Source organism: Condylostylus longicornis, unplaced genomic scaffold (genome assembly GCF_029603195.1).
Source record: "Condylostylus longicornis isolate FDR11 unplaced genomic scaffold, ASM2960319v2 ptg000040l, whole genome shotgun sequence".
Taxonomy (NCBI): Eukaryota; Metazoa; Arthropoda; class Insecta; order Diptera; family Dolichopodidae; genus Condylostylus; species Condylostylus longicornis.
The window spans coordinates 5,877,195-5,883,194 of NW_026578009.1; the positions used below are offsets into that span (position 1 = coordinate 5,877,195).

The 6,000-nt window shown below is 22.2% G+C and overlaps 1 protein-coding gene across 4 annotated transcripts in view; it reads right to left on the minus strand.

Moving 5' to 3' along the window:
- Positions 1–4,684, minus strand: part of LOC129609621 (E3 ubiquitin-protein ligase TRIP12) — a 50,832-nt gene extending 46,148 nt beyond the window's left edge. For all 4 annotated transcript variants that reach the window (XM_055521662.1, XM_055521660.1, XM_055521658.1 and 1 more), the window contains exon 1: positions 4,259–4,684. The gene's annotated coding sequence lies outside the window, so the exon portion shown is untranslated. The remainder of the gene's footprint in view (positions 1–4,258) is intronic.
- Positions 4,685–6,000: the final 1,316 nt, after the last annotated feature.

The window sequence follows — 6,000 nt, forward strand, 5'->3', positions numbered from 1 at the left end:
ATGATGAGACACGGCAAAAATTTGTGTGTTCAATTGACTATAAGAAGTTCATAAAATTGTGTGTTCAGTAGAGCAAATGCCTACTGTATATACATGTAATACATAAATTATGCTAACGATAGTAAATTTAAGTAATTATATTGTACGTGGTACACATGTTATTGCCATCTAACTATTTACATAATTCACGAAAATTTTATTTCAATTATTTTTATTTCTAATTTTTTTTTCGTAGGAATTTGGCGACTGTATTTAACATAATATTTGCAAACAATATGAATGAAATTTATTTTATATCGGCCATTTTAAACAAAATCGATTTATGTATGTAAACAATATTTATAATACCTATGAAATTCTAAAGTAAATAAGTATTTATATACAACACATATTTCGTAGATCTGTAAAAAATCAATGATAATTTATGAGCATAATGTATCAATAATTAATTACAGAAATTTTTTTGATATATAAATTGTGAAAAATGCATACTTTTGAATTCATTTTTTTTAAATAAAATTACATACATAGATTTACAATGTATGTATAACTACTATATAAATTAAACAACCAAGATTATAGCTTAAAAACATTCGGATGCTGACGTAGCACAGAATTTAATTAAAATATAAATCTATAAATAATATTAAAATCTTATTTACATGTACATGTGTAAATTTACGGGATTTAAGTATAAGCAAGAAAACTTGAACAAATAGCTAATGAGTGCCCCTGTATATTTATTATCCTTCTAGATTATAAGCCAGGAAAAATAAAGAGCAACCGATTCAATTAAATAAAAATTGCTGTGAACAGGTACATACTAATAAAAAAAAACAAATAGCCCCAAAACTGTGATTCATTGATTTGTCAAACTTTGAAGAAAATTGATTTTGTATACAAGTAAGAAGATTCATACATTAAATTACAATTTTTATTTAAATATACAAAGCCCTGCACAATTGTATTTTACGGGATCCATACGGAGTTTTCGCTGTAAAATATTTATTTCGTTGAACAATCTTGTTTGTTTTATTAAACAAAATTTTATTAATTAAATGTAATTTTTAAAATTTTCAATATTTTACTAATAATTTTAAGCAAGAAGCTTAGGGTTTACTTCTTTAAATTCTTTTGAATTCTTTTCAATTTAAAGAAGTAAACCCTAAGATTTCTGATTTCTTTCTTTTGAATTAGGGCTTACTTCTGTAAAAAATTGTATTTCAGTGAAGGAGTTTTTATTTATTCAGTTCTAGAATAGTTCTAGCTTGTAGTACGTTTAAAAATTCAATCTACATTTGTACTGAAAATATAGATCGTTGAATATTACTGGCTGTAATAAAATGCGTTCGGAAATTCAATGTGCAAAAAAGAAATATTAGAAATGTAGCGCAGACCTCTAGTTTACATTTTGTGGCTGCTTAAAAAAATTTTAATTTTCAAAATGGCAGATTGAGATATTGAAAGATTTTAATAAGTTTTGTTCAAGTCTTTAAATCTCGATAAAATTTCCTAGTTTTGCAGTGAATTGAAAGGTGTAAAGTATTGGGATATTTCTTTTTGTTATTTTCGTATTACTGATTATTTAGAAGTTTCAGAATTTGTAGATTGCGTAAACAAAAAAACTTAGCTGAATACTGTTGCATACTGTTTAACACTGCGAATTAGAAATTTTAGTTTTAATGTAGAACTTTTAACGTAGCAATCATAAATGAAAACTCCCCGAAGAGTAATTCGATAGAAGTAAAATTTGTTTACGTACACATTTAACTAAAGACTAATTCAGAAAGTAAATAAAAACACCAATATTTGATTTTGTAATTTAAAATAAGCCACAAAAGACGGAATATGACAAAATTAACTACAACAAAAAAATAATTTTTGAAAAAATATTCCATTTCTCACACAAAAAATTTACCTACCAACCTACCTACCCTACATAAATACAAAAAATATTTATTTAAATTATGGAACCCTGAGGTAACTATCTACCATATTTTATTTTACCTAAAATATTTGAAATTTCTGTTGACTGAAAAAAAACTTTGACATTATTTAATATGACAAGTTTTTTTTTCAACAGTATATACATTTTGCTTTTATATTTATAAAACATAACGTCATGTCTATACTGATTATATACATACATATATACATTTATATGTTTCCTCTTCTTTAAACAGAAATTTTCAAACTGTAACATAAGGTGTATGGAAATTGTAATAACAAAATATAAGTAAATACATATATACATAGCTATATAAATATACGCAATTTGATTCTTACGTTTACATGTATGTATATAATATTAGCCATACGTACATACATGTATGTACGGATGTGTGGCTACATTGTATACTTTTTTTTTCTTTTATTTTTAAGATAATTTAAAATCATTAAGAAATGAATTTTTTTTATTTCCCTATTTTTAATATACGATAATCTTAATTTTGAAATTAAAATTATATTTATATTTTATATACATACATATAGCAATATACATATATTTATGTATATTCAAACAAAAATACATTCATTTCATTTTATATACATACATACATATTTACTTCTTTACCTATATAAAATTCAAAAATCTTGTATTTAAACTCGAAAAACTAAAATGGCAGCATTGAAACTCAATTTAAATAAGTTGTGTGTATATTGTGGACCTATATACATATGTAGGTAGGTATGTATGTAATTTATTTCGTGATTTTTATTTAAATCAAAGGAAAAAAAATGTACATTTTCTTTGTAATCACGTACATACATACATATTATTATATCATTTATGTATGTAACAATGTTATCTTAAATGATAGGTATTTTTTTTGTAACATTGTAAGTGTATATATATATACGTATTTTTTATTAATTTTATTGTATTCCACTAGTTTTTGAATTCTCATTCTTATTGTTGTAATTTTTTTATTTATATAAATTCTCTAACTATAAAAGCATGTTATATAAATATATATGTACATACATATTAATGTATATATGTATTTATAAATATATGTTAATATCATATGTTTATTTTCATCATTGAAATTTATTTAAATTAATAAATAATATTATAAGTTATGGTATGTATGTTTATATTACAAAAAAATATATAATATGTAGGTACATATATATGAAAGTAGGTACCCTACCTATCTATCTACCCTATAAATAAAAATTATATAGAAAATATCAATTCCGTAATGTACATACATTCGTACATACATTTAATGTCAATTTATTTCCCCATAACTATATACATATTTTTATAAAATATATACCTATATACATACAAATATAAATAATACCCTGAGCAATATATTAGTATGTATGTAATATGAAATGAAAATATAAAATATTAATATGTATACGCAAAATATATTTATGATTATAACAATATAACATACATATATATAGATATATATATATTTTAAACACATATGTATGTATGTAAGGATGAATGTAAAAAAAATGATATGATTTGAATTTTATTTTTTTTCCTGCTGCTGCTTGCTTGCTATCGATATTTTATTCTGTGGTGTTATGGAATAAAAAAAAAAAAGAAACAGCAAAAAAAAAACAATTTAAATATGAGAAAAGAAAAAACTTGTAGTGCTTTCAATATATAAAATATATATATTTTTTTTTCAATTTTATTTGTAGCTTTTATTGTGGTTATGTGTCTTATGTCTGCCATCATTAAAAATTGAAAAAACAAAAAAAAAGGTGCCCCACAATTCAATTGGATAATATTTATATGTATATACGTATGTAATTATTCATATATAGCTTTTAATTTCGATATACTAAGTATGTATTCTTTGTATGTATGAGTTCATACAAAAAACATACACTATACATAATTATACTATATAATTCGGGGAGCCCACATAGAAAAAAAAAAACGATTTTTCATTTTTTCTTCTTTTCTAATTTTATGTAGTTTTCTTACTTACTGTTGTTTCCTGAATATTTTTTTTTCTATTTCATTTTATAACAATTTAATTATGTATAATTTTTTTTTTTTTGTAATTTTAATAAATTCATAATCTTTATTTTTTAATTTAAAAATAGGTATTACGTTTTCATACGTAATTATTTATGTATACATATATATGCTGTATGAAAATAAAGTATATACATATGTATGTATATAATATTGATACATAAAAAAAAACCTTATATACTTATATATTATAAAAAAATTATGTATGTTTGAATAAAAAAATTAAATGAAAAATTTTTTTTGAAATACCTTTTGCGCATTTCAATTTCAAATTTTTTTTCTTTTCATTATGAGACTTCAAAAATTTTTTCTTTTCTTTCAACTTTTTTACTTTTTTTTTTTATTAAATTTTTCGATTATATCAGCTGTATTTTTTTTTTCCTTTTTTTTTTATAACTTTTTCTTTTATATTTTATTTGAAAACTAATAAAAAAAATTTTTTTTAATTTTTCTCTTTGTTATTATTGCTTTTATTTTTTATTTAAAATAAAATGTTTTTTTATCTTTTTTTTTAAACTTTAGGTTTTTTCTTCAATTTTAAACGATTTTTTTTTTTTAACAAAAAAAATGTCTAAAACAAAAAAAAAAAATTTCTTTTTTTCTAACCCTTCGATTAGATTTTTTAAACACATAAAATGTTCTTCCCTTTTTATTTTTCAACGATTTCGTACGCAGTTCAATTTCTGACTGATTTTAATAAAATTTTCTCAATTTGAAGAACTAAAGGTTTTTGATTGCGTTAATGTATTCGTGTGATTCATACACATAAAAGAAATAATTACAAAACTAATATATAAATGGCAATTGCGTTTGTATATAAAATATAAATCCAGTTATTCAGTAGAGAAGAGATACGAGATTCAATTGTGTGCGTGCGATTACTGCGAAAACTTGAAAAGCTAAAAAAGGTCGAATGTGTTTGCATGTATTTTAATAATGTTACATTTTATATTGTATGTATATAAATTAGTGTTGCCAGAGACGATTTACATTGAAAAAAAATATGCGTTTTTAAGCAACAGTAACTATTTGACGTTTATATAAAAATACATATTTTTGTTAAAATTGAATATCAATTTTTCGTATAATTATATAAGATCTTGCGATAAATAGAGAAAACTACGCTATATTTGTGCTCATAAGGAAATGTTGCTAAGCCAATCTGTTCATAAATATTTTCACATTATTACGAAATTAGTTATGAGTATTATATTATTTTCATAATTCACATCGTACATTTCTCGATGAAACACATTATGTAGATACAATAAAATCGTAATCGCTATGAAAACGTTCAAAAAAACATAAATTATACCTGGCAGCTATATACACAAATGTACATGTTTATTAATTTATCATATACTTATACATATATATATACGTATTTATATTAGTTTAGTACCGTATAGAAAAAAATATTGTGAAATAAAATGTGTGTTTCAATTAAAAATATAAAAAACAAAATTTAATATAATATTTTTAAAAATAATTCGTATGTACAAAGCAGTAATAATTACTTTTGCTTACGAATTTATGTGCATATGATTGGCATGGAAGCACATTATAAAAGTAAAAAGAAGTTGAGCTTCCAAAAAGCACAGTTTAATACATACATATATTTTTTATGAAAAGTAAGCCCATCTGCAATCTACATACATATACATACATACATGTACACAGCCAGCTATTTCATTTTTTTATCACATTTCTAATTTTGAATTTAAAGGCTCACTTAATTAGTTAGAGATTAATGTCTCCTATGTGTGTATAAGTATGTATAACATAGTAGGCATTTATGCATTCGATCTCAAAATTTGGAAGTAAGCACTTTCTGTGTTTTTATTCCTGAGACCAATCCAAAGCAATTTTAAATTCAATTTAATTTACATATATGTATACATATGTGAGTATATATTTTCGCTGTAAATATATAATGTTTATTAATTAACGAATTCCACAATATGAAGTAAATTATAGTGTAAACAAAAAGT